General features: G+C 41.7%; 1 protein-coding gene across 1 annotated transcript in view; it reads left to right on the plus strand.

Annotated features, from left to right (window-relative positions):
• LOC126092873 (cytochrome P450 4C1-like) overlaps positions 1 to 22345 on the plus strand; it is a 155682-nt gene that overhangs the window by 39097 nt on the left and 94240 nt on the right. The gene's annotated exons all lie outside the window — the stretch shown is intronic.

A 22345-nucleotide genomic window follows, 5' to 3' on the forward strand; every position in this document is an offset into this window, starting at 1 on the left:
TCTCATGCGCCAGAGTTTACACCTCTATCCATACAAAATTCAAACGCGGCAACCCCTCAGCGCCACTACCATTGCTGCACGAGAGACATTCGCTAACGATATAGTGCACAGGATTGATGACGGCGATATGCATGTGGGCAGCATTTGGTTTACTGACGAAGCTTATTTTTACCTGGACGGCTTCGTCAATAAACAGAACTGGCGCATATGGGGAACCGAAAAGCCCCATGTTGCAGTCCCATCGTCCCTGCATCCTCAAAAAGTACTGGTCTGGGCCGCCATTTCTTCCAAAGGAATCATTGGCCCATTTTTCAGATCCGAAACGATTACTGCATCACGCTATCTGGACATTCTTCGTGAATTTGTGGCGGTACAAACTGCCTCAGACGACACTGCGAACACCTCGTGGTTTATGCAAGATGGTACCCGGCCACATCGCACGGCCGACGTCTTTAATTTCCTGAATGAATATTTCGATGATCGTGTGATTGCTTTGGGCTATCCGAAACATACAGGAGGCGGCGTGGATTGGCCTCCCTATTCGCCAGACATGAACCCCTGTGACTTCTTTCTGTGGGGACACTTGAAAGACCAGGTGTACTGCCAGAATCCAGAAACAATTGAACAGCTGAAGCAGTACATCTCATCTGCATGTGAAGCCATTCCGCCAGACACGTTGTCAAAGGTTTCGGGTAATTTCATTCAGAGACTACGCCATATTATTGCTACGCATGGTGGATATGTGGAAAATATCGTACTGTAGAGTTTCCCAGACCGCAGCGCCATCTGTTGTTGAAAATTGTAACTACTGTAATTTCGAAAGTTTGTCCGCCTGAAAATGTACTGTTGTCCCAAGCGTATTGCAACAAACGGTGTATTTCTATCGCTGCTCGTTTAGTTTTTATTGCCGTTTCAAATATACCGGTCATTTTTGAAACACCCTGTACGTGGGACGCTGGGAACGACCGCCACTGTACCTGAGTGGAGCTTCTGCCGCAGAGTAAAATCTCACAAGGCGAGAGGCTTGCCTGCAGCGAGCAGTGTGTACACACTGTGACGGCCATTTGTGCAGCAAAAATTATGCAGCGAGCGCGTGCTAATTGCCGAGGGGTGCTAAGTGGTGGAAACGTGTGGCCCTGCCTGCACAGTGTTTACCAGAGCCCCGGCGGCCTTGACCGGCGCCTCCTGTGGACCGCGCTGCACTCGCTAGCAGCGGCAAGAGGTCGTAGAAGGCGTCTGCCGCACAGAGGGCGCCAGATGGTCGCAGGCTACACAGCCCCATCTCACCGTTCTAACTGCTTGACTCTAGGGCAGAAAATTTTTCCAAGTTTCGGTAAAGTCACTTCAACACATATTAGGTTCCCTGCTTTTGGTTCTGTGGTTGCTATAGGTTTATTTATCCGGTTGTCACTATTTATTTGTGGTTCACTGTTCCTATCTGAGTTTACATCTTGTCATTTTGTCATCCGGTGGTAGTGAGAGGAGCTGCTGGACGCTAGAAAATGGAGTACCAATTAGAGGAATCGAAAACATTTACGACGTATTCTTCTGTTTGAGAATTTTTTACATGTTGCAGCCCTGTCAGCAACTGTGATAAACTGTGTCCAAAATCCGCCTCAGTTGCTAAATGTTAGTGGCCTTTACCCAGGTTTCAGCTGGAGTAATCTAGCCTTCTTCAGAAGCATAAAATAAACTGAGTCAGTTCCAATGTGGCGTCCGCGGCTAACCGACTGCTTTCCACGAAGTGGGGCCGGAACTGTTTCTCAGCTAAGTAACGTAGCTTGACATGGTACCACGGTACTTTAGCTTTTTATGTTTGACTGTGTCTTATTCTAGCATGTATTATTTTGTTTTATGATTCTTGAGAAGGCTAGATTACTCTAGCTGAAACCTTGTTAAAGACCAGTAACATTTCGCAACTGAGGCAGATTTTTGACATATTAATTTATCACAGTTTTGACGGAGCTGCAACATGTTAAAAATTCCAAAGATGATACTTAAAAAAATAAAAGACGTGATAGTATAAATTTACAGTGATCGATAAATAATTAGCATACTCATGAGAGAACCATCAAGTTGTAAAGATGCTGAAACATGTATCAACATTCCCTGCCACAAGGTAGTGTAAGTATTAGTGCGGATGGCTACGAATAAAGATGTCAACGAAAAAACAAACATGATTAACTAAATTCTCTTCTTTCTTTTCCTTGCCGGCGAGATAAAGCCATTGCAGCAGCAGCCATCTGACTTGGAAATAAAATTTTTAATCGAATCTAACCTAGAGTTTAAACATCAATGGATAAGTATGTTAGTATTGGTATGATATCAGATCGGTAGCTTTACCCACTGGCGGTATTCGAAAACCCTCGGCTTAGTGATATCAAAGTAATATTATCTGTGGATTAGAGATGCCTACTATGTGGTGTGTCAAGGCAGATATGAGCCTAGTTTCACAGAAAAGTTCACTCTCTGTCGGGCCGGCCGGGGTGGCCGAGCGGTTCTAGGCGCTACAGTCTCGAACAGCGCAGCCGCTACGGTCGCAGGTTCGAATCCTGCCTCGGGCATGGATGTGTGTGCTGTCCTTAGGTTAGTTAGGTTTAAGTAGTTCTAAGTCCTAGGGGACTAATGACCTCAGAAGTTAAGTCCCATAGTGCTCAGAGCCATTTGAACCATTTGAACTCTCTGTCGGTGATACCGGGTAATCATACGATCTCTAAAGATGACATCCCTGGAACAGTTAAAATATTCAGCAACAGAGAGCGCATACATCTGTAGGAGAAGAATTTTAACAATTAATGTACACCAGCTATGCAGTGCAGCATGATTCTGAGTGTCAGCTAAGGTGGCAGTTATATGTCCTCTGATTCTATGAGACATTTGTAGTAGTCTGCTGGAATTTGTTCGCCAAACTCTCCTCCCATGGGTAGAAACCATAGCTTAACTCTACAATGCATGCTGTGCTTCGATGAAGGTGGAAATACGTGAAGCAGTTTTGTCATATGTAGGCACAGAACTAATATTTAAGTTTGTTAATATACCTGATAATATGTAAATGTTTATAAATAAAAAAGTTTAAGAGCTATATGTGTGTTATTTATTTCCATATAAAATTATTCACTAGTCCCTGGTAATAAAAAAAAACATGCTTTGATAGTCAGCCCCTCTGATTATAGGGAGATCTATTGTGTTCTGTCGCTGTTAGCACATTCTGAGGGGATTTGCTTCGATAATTCATATATGTTTTCGGAAGTCCTATTTCAACCCAAATATCAACTATTGCAGGAAATTTTTCATGGCACTGATGAGGTAAGCTACCGGACATTCAGTAAAATCAGTGGTATTCCACCACCTGACAGTGGAACTAAATAGTGTTTTCGTATTTGATGACATCATAGTGGAAACCCCAGATCTCATGCACAAATATTTATATTTCAGCTATTACATGAAAGCTGCTGTCTTTTATTTGAGTAAAACATTTTCCAGTATTCAAAAGCGGTTGGAAAGGGATAATACAAATCTTATTATAGCAATCAAACAAGACAATATAGATTTAAAAATTATTTAACAAGATGGTATAGGAGATGACATGACATTCAGTGACTCTATTAAAATAATACGTGAGGATTGCTGGAATCACACACAGTATAGCTTCCTCCTGATAGATAAAACTAGAAAGCTGAATGACAGTAGATGTAAATGATACTTCCAGGAATTCCTGCTTAAAAGGTGGTGCACTAGTACACAACTGTTTCAGCGTACTGCAGACCTGTGGTAGTCAATGTGGTCCCTAACGCCCGTGAGTGGCTACTTCAGCTTTCGTGATGGGCTGTAGACGGTAGAGGTTCTAAGAATATTTTCATTGGCTTTTCATAAAAGTTTGACTAACTATTTGACAGGTGATTATTATATGCTTTAACCTGCTGCAACACTGCTTTTCAATTTTTCCGTACCTTATATCTCTCCATTAATGTGGAGCTGGTGGGCGGTAAGAAAAATTTAGCACTAATAGAGACATAAAAGTGGACAGTAGGCGAAAAAGGTTGACTATTCCTACTGTAGACTATGGACAAATTTGCGTGTAGTGTAATCATTCTGAAGGTACAAAGCACAAGCGTTTTATACGTTGACGGTAAAGTCGAGGCAATCACTGCAAAGTAATGGAACAAAAAAGTCTTGTCGAGGCAGCAGCTAGAAAAGGTGTGGTGCTGAACGGCAGAACTGAAGAAGTCAACACAATAAAAATGGATGCACCTAGTTTTATCAGACATAAGAGATACGTAGTAGTTGTAGAGAAGATATATAACTTATAATACCATCACAAAACTGAGTTCATATACAAGAGCATGTCTATAACAAAGCGTAAAGTTGTTGAAGTTTGTAAACCTATTCGGCGGAAATATAAGTGTGTGATGAAATATTACATAAGGCTTGCACGCATAGAAAGGCAGCGCCTCAAAAGGATGAAGGAAAGGCTCAATCAGTAACAAATACAAGAATGTAAGTAAATCTATGTCAATAGATACATATAGCACATGCAAAGACATTGAAGTTCACAATAAAAGACTGAACAATCTATGAATATTACAATGACCTGAAGGAAACCACGAATGACTTTGACTTCTCACAGAATCAGCTACCACAGGGAACACAGGTCACAAAAATAAAACCATATCAATCATCTCAGGTATTCAAGAAATACATTTTATCAAGTAATTGAGCACAAGGCTGTTAGTTATCTCCATAGGCCAGTGCATAAAACAATCCCATGCAATTATGTTATAATACAGGGACTGGATGACTCCTGGAAACCTTATCTTGTAGATATGCGAGAATATTCATATTCCAATGAAGGTTTCAAGCACATTTTAATAGTAGTATTATACATATGGCAAATTCACGTGGGCTCGGCCTGTCTAGGCAAATACAGAGAAGAGAACTTTGCAGGTGTGTGAACAATTGCTTTATTCTGGAATGAATCAGTGTCTTGACAACTTTCAAACTGGCCGTGGAGGCGCACGTATTTCAGAGTAGTTATGGAACAATATGCAGTAAACCACTACGCAACATTCTTCCGTTTGAATAAATAAACTATCCATCATGCAATTGAGGTGGGTCTTATTGATGATAATGGGCTTCTAAATACACTATACAATTGTATTGGCATGGTGGGTTCACATAAGCGGAAGGTCATCGTAGCTGTTGTGGCGTGTATTTCGAAATACAAAAGTGCATTTGAGAAGTCCTACCTGACGAACTCGTCAGCAGAGACATTTACAGTTTCTAGAGTGCAGCACACAAATTTGAGAATATACACCATACATGACACAGACGGTGAAGAAATCGCACACAGTTTTTAACAGAGTGCATCCACTGGTATTGCCTTCAAAAGCTCTGAGTCGTACGTGCTCCTCATTGATCGGCTCTTAAGACATCGAGGAAGCAAGGTATTAGTGAAATGGCTCTGCTTCCCATCGAAGCACAACAGTTGGGTGAACACTGATGATTTGATATGTAATACGACACGCAAACCCCAAATTATGCCGTCGTGTGACGTGAGTGATAGGAACGCGTCAGCAGACGTGGGAGTGATATTTTCGATAACCTATCACTTAAACTTCATATAAAATTTCTACAGATCTAGAAGAGAGCTAAATAAGCTCCTAGCTATTAGCGATAAGGGAATTAATACACTAAAAGATTAATGCATGTAGCACAATATCTCCTATGCCAGAAATAAAGTTCGTCACATTGAGGACCAAAAAATTAAGTGGTAAAGTCAAAGAGGTAGATCAACGAAAGAGCACTGGTATAGAACAGCGTCTTGCTGCATCCACAGTTTATAAATCGTTCCATGCCAAACTTAAATTGGGTGGTGTCATAAATCTCAGGCAAATTATTAATGCAGCAAGTGGACTAAAAGTTTTACCGTTGTTTAGGTAAAAATGTTTTGATTTGGGAAGTTCAGGTAGGACATAGAAGATGAATATAAACATGTTTAAGCAATTAGTTTTATTATCACATAATTATCGATGTTATGTTTATCTAATGCGTTAAATGACAAATTGTTGCAAACAAATGTTTCTTAACATCACTGGGTAGTCCACTTGCTCGTTTCACTAAAACCATCAACATGAATTTTACTATTACGAGTAAATAACTGACTGTCACTTGCGGTAGATCTACAGTAAAGTAAAGTTTTAACGTTGAACGACATTACCTTTTTGTAACGGATTAACGATAAGCGAAGTTAACTTTGTGACTAACGTTGCGGTACACAGATATGTTACAGAACCGCATCACCCCTAGCCTATGAGATAAATACCTGCTGGAATGTACGGCGTCAATGCAGGATGGCAGCAGACCGTATTATTCGTTTCGGACCTCTTCATAAGTATGGAAGTGTGATTACGCATGTCAATCACATCGCGATTACGGGCAGCATGGGGTTCACGCCTGAGCCTCAGGACGTACGCTAGCAGCACATGTCGGGTGTTTCAAGCGTCAACTTCACGTCTTAATATCTCGGGATGTAATGGGAATATTGCGATGCAATCAACGCCATTGTGTATGTGCTTTGTCATGCTATGGATTGCTGAAGAAAAAATATAGGAGGTACATTTAAAAAACATAAATTTGTGTTAAAAAACACATACGCTTTCGCTTTAGAATGTTTCCAAATATGTACATTCATGTGCCCCAGCCCTACATTGATACCGGTGAAAGTCGTTTTACAATAGCTGTTATTGTTCCAGAGATATTTGGGGTGGACAAGATAGCTGGGACACCCTATATATATATATATATATATATATATATATATATAAGACATCCAAATTCTGCAAGAATTATAATTTCAAAGGCGTATCATTCCCTATCACGATCCTAGATCTACCACAATTCGAGAGGCAGGGCCATAATTATTCGGATCACATCTAGGGTCTGAAAATAGATGAGTAAAGAGACAAGCCACGAGATTTGAAGCACTTACTAGTAGGACTACATTACTTTTCCAAACATGTATCTTTACTGCTATTCTCTCAAGTCTATTAATTTAAAAAAGCTCCATTTCAGTTGTACTACTGATTTATTCAGACCTCAACTGGTTTTGGTATGTTAAAATTCCATCTTCAGCTGTATAAAATCATTATATTGGATATGTGGTCGGGCCAATTAGTGCGAGGCCTTCGAATCACTGCACCTAAGGCGGAATCTGTCAGCCAACAGGCAGCTGCACGCTATGAACGCCAACCACTGATGACAAGGGCCATGCTGGAGGCATAGAGGCACTTCCAGACCTCTGGTGTGACGCACCTCAGTTGTTTTTGGCGTTCGTAAAGTGCTGCTGCCCAATGGCATACAGTTTCTGCTAAAGATAAGAGTAATAATTTCGTAAACTGAAGATTGGATTTGAACATCCTGAAACCTGTCATGGTTTGAATAAGTCATTAGTACAACTGAAATTAAATTATTTAATCATGCCTCTCTGTCACGGATGTCCTACATACTAGATTTTGTATTCTCCGAAGGCGAGAAGCATCACTACATCTGGATCATAAACGTGTCAACCCTACTGTTCGCCCAAATAAGCAAAAATAGGCATGAATGGCATTTTCACCATAGGTGCCTGAACTGTTTTACTTTTTGTGTGAGTATTTAGAAAGGCATCTGATTGATTAGTCGAGCCAGGATCAATACATGTGGAAATATGTACATACGAGGTGCATTCAAGTTCTAAGGCCTCCGATTTTTTTTCTAATTAACTACTCACCCGAAATCGATGAAACTGGCGTTACTTCTCGACGTAATCGCCCTGCAGACGTACACATTTTTCACAACGATGATGCCATGATTCCATTGCAGCGGCGAAGGCTTCTTTAGGAGTCTGTTTTGACCACTGGAAAATCGCTGAGGCAATAGCAGCACGGCTGGTGAATGTGCGGCCATGGAGAGTGTCTTTCATTGTTGGAAAAAGCCAAAAGTCACTAGGAGCCAGGTCAGGTGAGTAGGGAGCATGAGGAATCACTTCAAAGTTGTTATCACGAAGAAACTGTTGCATAACGTTAGCTTGATGTGCGGGTGCGTTGTCTTGGTGAAACAGCACATGCGCAGCCCTTCCTGGACGTTTTTGTTCCAGTGCAGGAAGGAATTTGTTCTTCAAAACATTTTCGTGGGATGCACCTGTTACCGTAGTGCCCTTTGGAACGCAATGGGTAAGGATTACGCCCTCGCTGTCTCACAACATGGACACCATCATTTTTTCAGCACTGGCGGTTACCCGAAATTTTTTGGTGGCGGTGAATCTGTGTGCTTCCATTGAGCTGACTGGCGCTTTGTTTCTGGATTGAAAAATGGCATCCACGTCTCATCCACTGTCACAACCGACGAAAAGAAAGTCCCATTCATGCTGTCGTTGCGCGTCAACATTACTTGGCAACATGCCACATGGGCAGCCATGTGGTCGTCCGTCAGCATTCGTGGCACCCACGTGGATGACACTTTTCGCATTTTCAGGTCGTCATGCAGGATTGTGTGCACAGAACCCACAGAAATGCCAACTCTGGAGGCGATCTGTTCAACAGTCATTCGGCGATCCCCCAAAACAATTCTCTCCACTTTCTCGATCGTGTCGTCAGACCGGCTTGTGCGAGCCCGAGGTTGTTTCGGTTTGTTGTCACACGATGTTCTGCATCCATTTAAACTGTCGCACCCACGAATGCACTTTCGACACATCCATAACTCCATCACCACATGTCTCCTTCAACTGTCGATGAATTTCAATTGGTTTCACACCATGCAAATTCAGAAAACGAATGATTGCACGCTGTTCAAGTAAGGAAAACGTCGCCATTTTAAGTATTTAAAACATTTCTCATTCTCGCCGCTGGCGGTAAAATTCCATCTGCCGTACAGTGCTGCCATCTCTGGGACGTATTGACAATGAACGTGGCCTCATTTTAAAACAATGTGCATGTTTCTATCTCTTTCCAGTCCGGAGAAAAAAAATCAGTGGGCTTAGAACTTGAATGCACCTTGTATAATAAAAGGTTCTCAAACTTTAAGAACACTCCCAACAGAAACACTGCCCCCTTCGTTGCATACACTAACTTGAACACTTTCTAGTTCTTGTGGCGCTCCGTGAAGGTGATCACAAAGCCTTTCACACCATTTTCACAGAACAATATGAACCTTATGTCACAGCGCACGAAGTTAAAACATTGCAGGAGAATGATACCTTACATAAGCAGGCAGTTGAACTTCGTATACCCGGGAACTAGACATAGAGACCACTGTCATCTAATGGGTAAGCTCGACAGTGCAGCTCACAGAGCATGCAACTTGAAGTACCAACTGCCATGACACATATCTGTCTTTTTCCACAATTTGAGCAGGTATGATGTTCACTTTCTTGTTGAACACTAGAATGATTTTGGGTTGAAAAATGATAAAGTCATTATCATACCTGACACTGTAGAAAAATACCCCAAATGAATCACGCCAAGAATAGAGCACCACTTCCTGGATTGATTACAATTTATGTATGTTTCTCTTCAGAAACTTGCTGAGACAGTGCATCTGGAGGATATGTGTATCACCACAGCCGCATATTCTGATGATGGAAAGTTTCAGCTTGCGACGAGTAATGGGTATTTCCATTTGAATACCTGGATGCTATTGAAAGACTCTGAAAAACCACATTGCCAGATATAAGTGCATTCACCAGTAAACTCAGAGACATTGGCCTAAGGATGCAGAGTATAAGTAGATGGTGACTTTTTGCCAAGATTTCAGCATCTCTAATTTAGATAGATATGTTAAATTGTACAAGTGGACAGATGTGTGCTTGCTAACAGACGTTTTTGAGAAATTTTGACTTGTATGCCTGGGCACATACACTCTGGATCCTGCCTTCTGTTCTTCACACCAAGACTTTCATGGCATGCAACGTTAAAAAAGACATGTATCAACATTGAACTGTTGACTGATGTTGAAGTGTTACTTTTTCTCGAACACAAGTTTTATGGAGGACTCTGCCAGTGCATGCACAACCACACAAACGTGAATAACCCACGAATGAATGAGGAGGGATACAGGCCATCTGACGATTTAGGTTATACTCACGAAATCATTCCATGATAACGCTGAGGAATAAGCAGACATGCATTTTACAGTATAGGAACCTCTATCAATATCACAGGTTGGGGATGCGACTTACTACAATTACCTTTTGCATCTCCTTCGACCAGTATCCATGGTTGAAGAAACACATTGATGTTAATGCCGACAAGAGGGCTTTCATTGTATCTGATTTGGAGAAAGATTTCTATAAATCAATAAATAATTCAGTTTTCGGTAAAATCATGGATATTGTTAAAAACCATCACGACATTCATTTAGTTTACTTTTTGGATGGGCGTTATGGTGCCAGAGATTAAATCGCCAGGTCAAATTTTAAGTAGTCCACACTCTTCAACGGAGGACTAGTCGCTTTGGAGATACCAGAACAATACCTGGTGCACCATATGCAGAGATGCATCACCACCATGCAGGCACTCAGTGTCGTTTTCGAGTGTAAGAGCCTGTGAGTCCGTATGATGCATACCCTTAGCCTATCTATGAGTGGTACCTGGAGTTCACAAAATGAGTCTGTATTGGTGTGACTATTTCCAACCTCTCCAAACTCCACAAACCAATTCCAATACAAGTCTCCGAAACCAAACGGATCCCAAGTTATGTTATGTTGCTACAGACAGTTTCATCTACTGGGTGAAAGGCTACAATCCATATCAGGTTGTCAGAGACAATTCAAGGAATTTAACATGTTTGGATATGCAGCCAACAATTATTATGGGATAACGTCTCAGAATACGAGTGTTGTCAGCTTCATGGAAGACAAGGCAAACAGCTCATCCATTGTGGAATTTATGGGGCCTATATGCAGGTGCCACTCAAAGATGAGCTAAGGGACTCAGGGGCTCTTACAATCGAAGACTACATTGAGTGCCATGTGGTGGTGATGCTTCTCTGCATATGGTGCACCAAGTATTGTTTTGGTCATGGGGCCATGAGATGCATACTGCACTGCAACTGAAAGCAGGATTTATCGTGCCATGAGGACTAACGCTTCATCTGTGTGGATAGGATCGAGACCCTCCCATTCTCACACTATTCACTCGAGTGACCGAGTATGCATATGTATTTGCATGTGTGTATGTGCAATCAATAGATGAAATGATTGTCTTAGTTGTGTGCTTGTGTGTATGCATATGACTGGCCACACAATACGTGTGCATAGAAATTGTATGTATTATTATCGCTATTGTCTGTTTTTGCTTTTGTACAGTATTTGTGCTTTTATGTATTGTAGATATGTATGTGAATGTATGTATATTTGGTTTTTTCTTCTTCAGCTGCAGCTACTGATCCCCATACAGTGTGAGTACACAAACATTTGTAGTAGTGTTAGTGTAATGTCTCACAGCATGCAGTTACTTTCAGTAATGTAAATATTGTACATAAAATCATTCTTCTCCTCTCTTAGTTTTATGGTGGTGTATCTCTGCCTGTAAGCAATCACATGCTGCTGGTCATGTACGAAAACAATTGACAGCATTAGCATGATATAACTCTGCATACAACTAACTTCTTTTTCCTTAATTAAAAAGGAATGATAATAACTTTGAAAAAGTATTATTGATGATAATAAACAATAAGTAAATTAATTATATTAGTGTTATGATTTAAAAGATCCTAATCCTTTCACCATGAAAGTTGCTGTAGGGTGGCAACAAATAAGAACAGTTTTCGGTAGAATATTATTTTTAATTCACACACACACACACACACACACTAATATTATAAATGCGAAAGTAACCCGTCTTTCATGGCTAAACCGCTCAACAGATTTTGATGAAATTTGGTACAAAGATGCTTGAACGCTGAGGAAGAATATAGGATACTTTAGAAATTGTGTAGTATAACATATTTATTGATTTGAAGAATATAACGTGAACTATGGACCAGTAATTACCCTTTGAAAAAACTATTTACTCTCTGATTTCTGATCTTTAACATAACTGTGAAAATGGTTTTGTTGTTTCACATGTTCTGCATAGTACGATTCAGTGTAATGAAGACATTACTTATACAATCCTCTACCATGTTTAGTCCATATTTGTATACTAGTGTCAGCCACAAGACCGTCGAATTTTAGCCACTAAGCATCACGCATCTTCTAAAAAACGCTTTCCGACTTACGCAAACAGTTCGTTGTCACTTGGTTACCATTACTGACTCTTGGCCACAGAGTCATGGGTCGGATTTCTTCCGCCCACTGCTGGATGTGTGTGTTGTCTTCATCATCATTTTATCACCATCGATGCGCACGTCGCTGAAGAACCGTCAAATAAAAAGACTTGCTGCACCAATCTCCCAACTGATGTCTCCCGGGCAATGAAGCCATGTGCACATTTTAATTCATTTTACTGATAGGCGGACGCAGCCGCAGTGCAGGATTAATCCGTACTAATCCATATTTTCTTACTAATATTATAAATGTGAAAGTAACTGCGTCTGTTATGTTTTCACAACTAAACCGCTAAATCGATTTCGATGAAATTTGATACAAGATAGCTTGAACACAGATGAAGAACATAGACTATGTTACTGAGTATGTAGTACAAGATATTTGTTGATCTGAAGAATATTAGACGAGTTAGGGAGAAATTTATTCTTTCAAAAAGATGTTTACTCTTTCACTTTCGAACTTTTCTGAAAATGTTTTTATCGGTTTTATGGTGTATGTAATACGATTCAGCGTAATCATACAATGCTTATACAATTCTCAACGTGTTTCATCCACAGTTCCACACTAATTCCAATATTATAAAATGAGAAAATAGCACTGTCTCTTACGTTATCACGACTCAACCGCTGAATCGGTTCCAATGAAATATGGTGTGGAGATAGCTAGATGATGCTGGCGCGATGGTCGGCGCTCTTAGCGTTTATGGATTATTCCGTGACTGTGAATCCAGTGTTACTGTGCGCTTGGTTTATGATAGTGAGTTGCTACACCACCTGGCATTGCTGGGGAATTTTTGTGCAGATACTACAATTAAATGCAACGGTAATCCCGAAAACTGTGTTTAAAACTATTCCCTTGAAAACGTAAGTCTGGTCTAGTAGATGCACCAAAGAGAGCTCGAGTTGCGATAGTTATGAGAACACAAGAAACCTCGGAACAATCTCAGGTTCACCGGAACTGAGATCCAGAACATCAAGCGACCTTCAGAGCTACAGAGACATTAGAACAGTCACAAGCCCGTCGCTTTTTGGACGCCAAACATCTTCCTCTTACACGATATCTTAATTCCCTTAGTTCCATGGCTTACTTGACTTTGTAATGTTTTTTTTTTTTGGATAACTTTTCAGGAAAGCAACTCTCAAATATTGAGACAAATTTACGTTGGAATAAATTGAACTTGGCATCAGCATAATTTTGTGTGTATACTTCATCCCATTCTGACTCTTCTAAGCTGCTCTTGAAACTCTGTATCTTGTTCGCATCAATAAGTCTCCCTGCCTTGTATGAACCTGCCTCAAGCCTGTAAGGTGCTACATGTGTTATTTCCATTAACTGTGCATCATGATCAGATAGCCCATTAACAACCGGGTACACAATAATAGTTTCTGCTTGAGCACTGTCTATGAAAATGTTATCGATAAGTGACCTACTATCCTGCCACCCACGAGTTGGAAAACTTACAACAGATAATAGATTGAAACAACCAAACAAAGATTCTACCTCATTTTTCCTATCCCTTTCTTTTAAGAAATCTACATTAAAATCACCACAAACCACTAACTGCTTCCTTTTGTCTGCAGGTAGCTCAATAAGGCCTCTAGATTTTTCATGAATAGCTAAAGTTACCCTGAGGGGATCTGTAGATTGTTACAATTACTATAGAAGTATATTGCAGTAGCAACTCACAAGCACATGCTTCAAGAATCTGATCTACCCAAAAAGTATTTGCTTCAATATTTTTGACTTTTGTAAATCTTTATATCAGGAGCAACTCCTCCTTTTTCCATGTTGACTCTACACGAATACGATGCTAATCTATAATCCCTTTAAAAAAATGGTTGAAATGGCTCCGAGGCCATCAGTCCCCTAAACTTAGAACTACTTAAACCTAACTAAACTAATGACATCACTCACATCCATATCCGAGGCAGGATTCGAATTTGCGATCAAAGCAGCAGCGTGAGTCCCGACTGAAGCGCCTAGAACCGCTCGGCCACAGCGGCCGGCTGTAATCCCTTAAATATAACTTCTCCATCCCTGCAGTTACATGGTGTTCAGAGAGACGCGAAACATCTATACCTTCAGAATTTATCCCATTTCCTAGGCAACAAGCTCATCTATCTTATTTTTCAATCCTCTAATGTTCTGATGAAACACACAAATTTTATTTCTTCTGTTTTAATCTCTTTCAATACTCTCTGTCTGTAACCTGACTCTAACCTTAAAAATGTGTCCCTCTGACTCCAGTAATCACAGGTATTTTGTCTTGTGTGCATTTTCTGCAAGAAGATAAACTAATCTATCCATCCCCCTCCTATTCATGTGCAGTCCATGGCTAGTGTAACCTCACCTCCCAATTGCATCAACAGACACAGCACAGATATGAGATTTAGTTTCTGCCAACAGTAACCCCCCCACTCCCCCCCCCACCCCCCGTTCTCTGGTACTACGGTTGACAGCCGTATTTACCCAGGGCTGGTCATGGCGCTGCAAGACATCCACAAACCCCCACACGAGTGTGAGCTGTGCCTGCTCCTATTACATCGAGGTCACATCTAATACTATAGTCCGAATTGCTAACCAGGCTGTTTCCTACTCCTCCTACTATAAGAACATGGTCTTCACTATCAAAACCTTTGCACAAGGCCCCTAGGCTTTCTGTAACCTGGCTAAGCTTAGCGCTAGGTTTCACAATTCTTGTGATCTGGTACTAGACTCATAGCCTGTCCTGAAGCAATTGACCTACACCTCTCCCATGACAGATACCTAACAGCAGGACTCTTTTCTTTCTGCTTGACTTTACTCCCGACCTAGCAGTAAAAATGTTACTACGAGTCTGCTGCACACTACTTTGCTCAAAAACTGTTTGAGGCTCTTCTACTTCAGGTAACAAATCAAACTGATTGCTCATTGCTACACTTGTAGCCGCCTCCAGCATGTAGTGGAGTCGTGACCTATTCAGCGGAACCTGAAACCCATCCACCCTATGGCGCAAGTCGAGGAATTTACAGCCCACACGGTCACAGAACTGTCTGAGCCTCTGATTGAGACCCACCACTCGGCTCTGTACCAGAGGTCCGCAGTCGGTCCTGTCGACTATGTTGCAATTGGTCAGCTTAGCTTTCATCTCGCAAGCAAGGCTGGCATCATTTACCACTTCTGTTATCCGCTCAGAACCAGAGAGAATCTCTTCCATGCAAAATGACACACATCACTGGTAATGACGTGCGTCACCACCTGCAGTTGGCTGCACTCTTTACTCTTCATGGCATCCGCAAGAACACTTTACACGTCTTGAATGACTCCACCTGGTATGCACACGGAGTGAAAACTGGCTTTCATCCCCTTCTTGGCAGCCATGTCCCTAGGGGGCCCCATAACTCGCCTAACGCTGGAGCTCCCAAATATCAATAATCCCTCTCTGCGACTGCCCGGATCTTGCAGGCTGAGTGGTTTCCTCTGAAACAGGACAGGCGACTGCATCTGACTGAGCGACAGTGTCAGCCACAGACAGCACCTAGAAGCTGTTTGTCAGATTAACTGAGGAGACCTTACATGCGGACCCCTGGGAAGTGTTTCACCGCCTTCCACGCCCCGAGACTATCTCCCACTCGATCACAGATGAGGGGTCAACCGCAGTGCGAGCAATAACTGGGCTGACCATCGATAAGGGCCGATCGGAGGACTCGGACAAGCTGGACGTTCGTTGGATCCGCACGGCTGGTCCACAGCTGTAGTGCCCATCCACTGCAGCTTCAAACTGAGCAACCAAAGTCATCACAGCCTGGAGCTGAGAGCAGTCACCACCTCGGCTCGCATCTGCAGATAACAATCACATTCCCTATCCATACTAAAAACTGTGGAAAACTACACTAACCAGACAAACGGACTATCGGTACCTGCTGCAAAACTTTAATGTAGACACTGACGAAAATGCAGGAATTCTGTCTAATAAACTGGATTAATATGCAGGAATTCAAAAACCGAGCAACTGAAGCACTCAGGTGAGACTAAATAATTCGCCCTTCATTATGAGCTTGTAATATGTCACAAAATCCGTTTACTTCCCGAGACAAACGAAAACGCGAAAACTTGTCTGTTAGATATTAAATTAACAAGCAAAACTCAAGAAACTAAACACACAGATGAAATTATACAAATCACTCCTAGTTAGGAACTCGTGAAAGTCACAAAATCCGTTTCTACCCTGTTTCTGTGTCTGTATCGGTCGGTCACTGCTGCCTAACTGCTGTCATGTATGCCATGTGCCGAGGTGTCCCTGATTTCAGAAACTGCTGAGACAGTGACCACTGTGCGGGATTAGCTGAGCGGTCTAAGGCGCTGCAGTCATGGACTGTGCGGCTGGTCCCGTCGGAGGTTCGAGTCCTCCCTCGGGCATGGGTGTGTGTGTTTGCCCTTAGGATAATTTAGGTCAGGTAGTGTGTAAGCTTAGGAACTGATGACCTTAGCAGTTAAGTCCCGTAAGATTTCACACACATTTAAACATTTTTTGACAGTGGTCAGCAAGCGAATAGTGGCGCCAGGCATGTGTCGTAGAGCAATGCTATGTTAGTGTATTGCTGCCGGTGGCCCTCTTTGTGGCGACATGCCTTCCTACCAAGGCTCATGCCATTACACTCCTCTCCTCTCTGAAAAACTTCTCCTCTGATTTCTCCTTGTAGTCGTACCTGAAACTAGCTAATTCTCTACAGTTAATTTGGGACACATCACTTAGTCTTTATTAATAATCTGAATAGGAGGCTAACTGCAACATTTCAACAATAAAGCGCCTTCCTCACAGGTGCTGACACTATTGGTATAAGCCTGCAGGTGGAAGGTTGGTAGGGCTGGAATATATGTGACTCTGTCTTAGATACTAGCAGACAGTTTTTACTATTAGTAAAATCTTGAGTGTGACTGAAGTTGAGATTCCACATACACTGATGCTATCGTATATCAACAATTGCTCCACCGAAATTTGACCACTCTGGGTGGCGAACATTTGGTCCACAGAGGCTAGAAGTGTCGAATTCTGGTAGTTCAAATTTTCACTAGGTAGAATTTCGAACTGGATGTCACATAGGTAGAGCATGATTTGTGTGGAGTTTAATGAGGTGGCTCCAGAACAAATGATAGCTAGGGAGATGGTCCAAAGACGTCACAACAGAGGCCATTGATTACCAGATGCTTCTCATGCAGTTGCAATCATTGTGCGTTATTTAACTGACCCTGGTCATAACATATGAAGATAAAAGCTCTCAGATGTGCCACTGAAACAAGACAGTGTGCACCTGCCCTTTGAAAACATTCATGTGTATCCATAATCATTTCCTGAGAAAAAACATACACATTTTCTCCATGAGGAGTAAGTCGAGCTCGCCTGACCATGGGCTGTATGTACCAACTTCGTAGGGCATATTGTGACTCAGTCGGCCCAACACTGAAATAACTCCATAGTGGAGAGTAATGCATGATACTTCCTGCCAGACATGACCAGTGGTACATCATGCACCTTCAGCTACACTAGCTCTACCATCTGAGATACCGAAGCACGACTCACGCCCGGTACTCACAGCTTTACTTCTGCCAGTATCTCGTCTCCTACCTTCCAAACTTTACAGAAGCTCTCCTGCGAACCTTGAAGAACTAGCACTCCTGAAAGAAAGGATATAGCGGAAACATGGCTTAGCAACAGCCTGTGGGCTAAGGCTAAGAAACAGGCTGTTGCTAAGCCATGTTTTGCACAGAGCACAGTGCACAGAGCACAACTTGGTTCAAGAATCATAAAAAAATGTTGTATACATGGAAGAAGCCTGGAGATACTGACAGGTTTCAGATAGATTATATAATGGTAAGAGATTTAGGATACAGGATCTAAATTGTAAGACATTTACAGGGGCAGATGTGGACTCTGACCACAATCAATAGCTTGTGAATTGTAGATTAAAACTGAAGAAACTGCAAAAAGGTGGGAATTTAAGGAGATGGGACCTGGATAAACTGACTAAACCAGAGGTTGTACAGAGTTTCAGGGAGAGTATAAGGGAACAATTGACAGGAATGGGGGAAAGAAATACAGTAGAAGAAGAATGGGTAGCTTTGAGGGATGAAATAGTGAAGGCAGCACATGATAAGGTAGGTAAAAAGACGAGGGCTACTAGAAATCCTTGGGTAATAGAAGAAATATTGAACTTAATTGATGAAAGGAGAAAATATAAAAATGCAGTAAATGAAGCAGGCAAAAAGGAATACAAACGTCTCAAAAATGAGATCGACAGGAAGTGCAAAATGGCTAAGCAGGGATGGCTAGAGGACAAATGTAAGGACGTAGAGGCTTATCTCACCAGGGGTAAGATAGATACTACCTACAGGAAAATTAAAGAGACCTTTGCAGAGAAGAGAACCACTTGTATGAATATCAAGAGCTCAGATGGCAACCCAGTTCTAAGGAAAGAAGGGAAAGCAGAAAGGTGGAAGGAGTATATAGAGGGTCTATAAAAGGGTGATGTTCTTGAGGACAATATTATGGAAATGGAAGAGGATGTAGATGAAGATGAAATGGGACATACGATACTGCATGAAGAGTTTGACAGAGCACTGAAAGACCTGAGTCGAAACAAGGCCCCGGGAGTAGACAACATTCCATTAGAACTACTGACGGCCTAGGGAGAGCCAGTCCTGGCAAAACTCTACCATCTGGTGAGCAAGATGTATGAGACAAGGAAATACCCTCAGACTTCAAGAAGGAAATAATAATTCCAATTGCAAAGAAAGCAGGTTTTGACAGATGTGAAAATTACCGAACAATCAGTTTAATAAGTCACGCATGTAAAATACTAACGCGAATTCTTTACAGACGAATGGAAAAACTGGTAGAAGCCGACCTCGGGGAAGATCAGTTAGGATTCCGTAGAAATATTGGAACACGTGAGGCAATACTGACCCTAGGACTTATCTTAGAAGCTGGATTAAAGAAAGGCAAACCTACGTTTCTAGCATTTGTAGACATAGAGAAAGCTTTTGACAATGTTGAGTGGAATAGTCTCTTTCAAATTCTGAAGGTGGCAAGGGTAAAATACAGGGAGCGAAAGGCTATTTACAATTTGTGCAGAAACTAGATGGCAGTTATAAGAGTCGAGGGACATGAAAGAGAAGCAATGGTTGGGAAGGGAGTGAGACAGGGTTGTAGCCTATCCCCGATGTTATTCAATCTGTATATTGAGCAAGCAGTGAAGGAAACAAAAGAAAAATTCGGAGTAGGTATTAAAATCCATGGAGAATAAATAAAAACTTCGAGGTTCACCGATGACATTGTAATTCTGTCAGAGACGGCAAAGGACTTGGAAGAGCAGTTGACCGGAATGGACAGTGTCTTGAAAGGAGGGTACAAGATGAACATCAACAAAAGCAAAACGAGGATAATGGAATGTAGTCGAATTAAATCGGGTGATACTGAGGGAATTACATTAGGAAATGAGACGCTGAAAGTAGTAAATGAGTTTTGCTATTTGGGGAACAAAATAACTGATGATGGTCGAAGTAGAGAGGATATAAAATGCAGACTGTCAATGGCAAGGAAAGCGCTTCTGAAGAAGAGAAATTTGTTAACATCGAGTATAGATTTAAGTGTCAGGAAGTCGTTTCTGAAAGTATTTTTATGGAGCGTAGCCATGTATGGAAGTGAGACATGGACAATAACTAGTTTGGACAAGAAGAGAATAGAAGCTTTCGAAATGTGGTGCTACAAAAGTATGCTGAAGATTAGATGGGTAGATCATATAACTAATGAGGAGGTATTGAATAGGATTGGGGAGAAGAGAAGTTTGTGGCACAACTTGACTAGAAGAAGGGATCGGTTGGTATGACATGTTCTGAGGCACCAAGGGATCACCAATTTAGTATTGGAGGGCAGCATGGAGGGTAAGAATCGTAGAGGGAGACCAAGAGATGAATACACTAAACAGATTCAGAAGGATGTAGGTTGCGGTAGGTACTTGGAGATGAAGAATCTTGCACGGGATAGAGTAGCATGGAGAGCTGCATCAAACCAGTCTCAGGACTGAAGACCACAACAACAACAACATTTGTAATGTAACTTATATAAGCCAATGTAACCATTGACTGGACAAGATAATTTCCTTATTGCCTTTTAAAATTCTCACATGTATGGAAGTTTTCATTTACCTATACTAAACATAGAACAACATGACTAGCATATGGACAAAGGAGAAAAGTACGTTTTAAGAGACCTAATATGGGAATTTTACGCCCCTCCATTTCGTAAACAGTGTGATCTACGAGTCGCATACTGCAGACAAGTGTGGCTGGAGGGCGCTGCGATCGCGCATGCACGATGGGGCTCACGTACCGTATGCGCAAGTCGCATCGTTCCTGAGCGTTCAGCAGCACATTGAACACGGCACGCTCAACGATGAAATTCGACAGGCAGCATGGTCCGTGAGACCACAACAACAACAACAATTCTTAAGACCTCGATCTCGATCATCTTGTAAATTTCTTTATCCGTTCCCAAGATACAGATGTTCAAATTTACCCTACTTCTACACGTAAAATCTGGTTGAGGTGAAATCTAAACTATAAATAACCGCAGCAAACAGCTCATACTTTAACGGTAGATTCTCTAGCCCTTATATGGAAGGGCCATGTACCCATTATGAGAAATCTTTATCCATTATCGAGAGAAACTCCAAAAACTTGTTTTTTGATTAGGAAAACCCAGCCACTTATTCAAAGACAAATGTGCAAAGAAAATATCTGTAATTTTTACGACGTATTCGTAAGATCTGGATCTAGGAAAACTGAAAATTTTCTTCATATCAGATATCCGGGACACCGAGGTTTAAATTTATCCTATTTTTACACGTAAAATACTCGCGTACCTCGTGTTTGTAGTCCTGAAGCACATACTCCTTTTTTTTTTTTTTTGCACGTATAATCCGATCTGAGGTGTAATTTTTCGTTGTGTCAGTTTCACATAAGTAAACTGATTAGTACATGTCTTTCCATGTGAGCTATATGCCCTGCTGAAACAGGGAAAAGAAGGAATCCAACGGAAAAATGCTCCTATTGGAGCAGGAAAAAATGCGAATATTTTCTTGTTTTAAAATACTCTGACTGGAAGTGAGCTACCTCTTTCTACCTTCCCCAGGACTTCTCCAAAAAATTTGGCATGCAAACATATTCGCGCTTTTTTATGCTGAGAGATAAGAAGACAGTGGCAGTGGCAAAGAAATGAAGTAATAAATGTTGGAAGACAATGGAATGTGGCTGTATTACAGAAAGAGGGAAGAAGACAACGGTAGAGTGAGGGAAAGACAGGAACACAGTGACAGTGTAACATTGTTGACATTGACAGAACAGTGCAAGGAAAACAGAAAAGCTGACAGTGCAGGCGGCGTGGGAGGGGGGGGGGGGAGGGGAGGGGCGGGAACAAAGCATAACAGAAAGTGACAGCCAATGATAATGGCAGACAGAGTATATGACAATGACAACGAGGAAGAGGGATAGAGTGCCAGTGAGAAGAGATAGCGGAAGTAGGGAGGAAGGAAGAGATTTAGAAGTAAGAGAGAGCAAGAACGAGACACTGACAGTGAGAGTAGACTGTAGTAGCAGGACAGAACGAAGGGAATTGTGGGTGTGACACAGGAGACAATGACAGAGAGAGCGCACAGAGATAATGACAATGACTTGGAGTGATTGAGTGAGTGAGATAGAGGACCTGGGAGTGGATGTGTATGAGCGACTTAAAAGCGATGAACTAACGTGTGTGAGTTTGTTACAATTAGGGGAGCTTGTCGGAGTTTGAAGTGAGTTGCATGTTAAAAAAAGCGAGAAAATGTTCGCAAGCCGAAATTTTTGGGAACATTTTGTAAGGTGCTGAGGAAGGTAGAATGAGGCACCTGGTGTCCCATTTTTCAGTCAGAATCTTTTTAATAAACAAGAACATATTCGTATTTTTTTGTGCTCCGATAGGAGCATTTTTCCGCTGGTTTCTAACTGTCTATGAATCGCCTGAAAGCA

The sequence above is a fragment of the Schistocerca cancellata genome, chromosome 7 (assembly GCF_023864275.1).
Source record: "Schistocerca cancellata isolate TAMUIC-IGC-003103 chromosome 7, iqSchCanc2.1, whole genome shotgun sequence".
In the NCBI taxonomy this organism is placed as follows: Eukaryota; Metazoa; Arthropoda; class Insecta; order Orthoptera; family Acrididae; genus Schistocerca; species Schistocerca cancellata.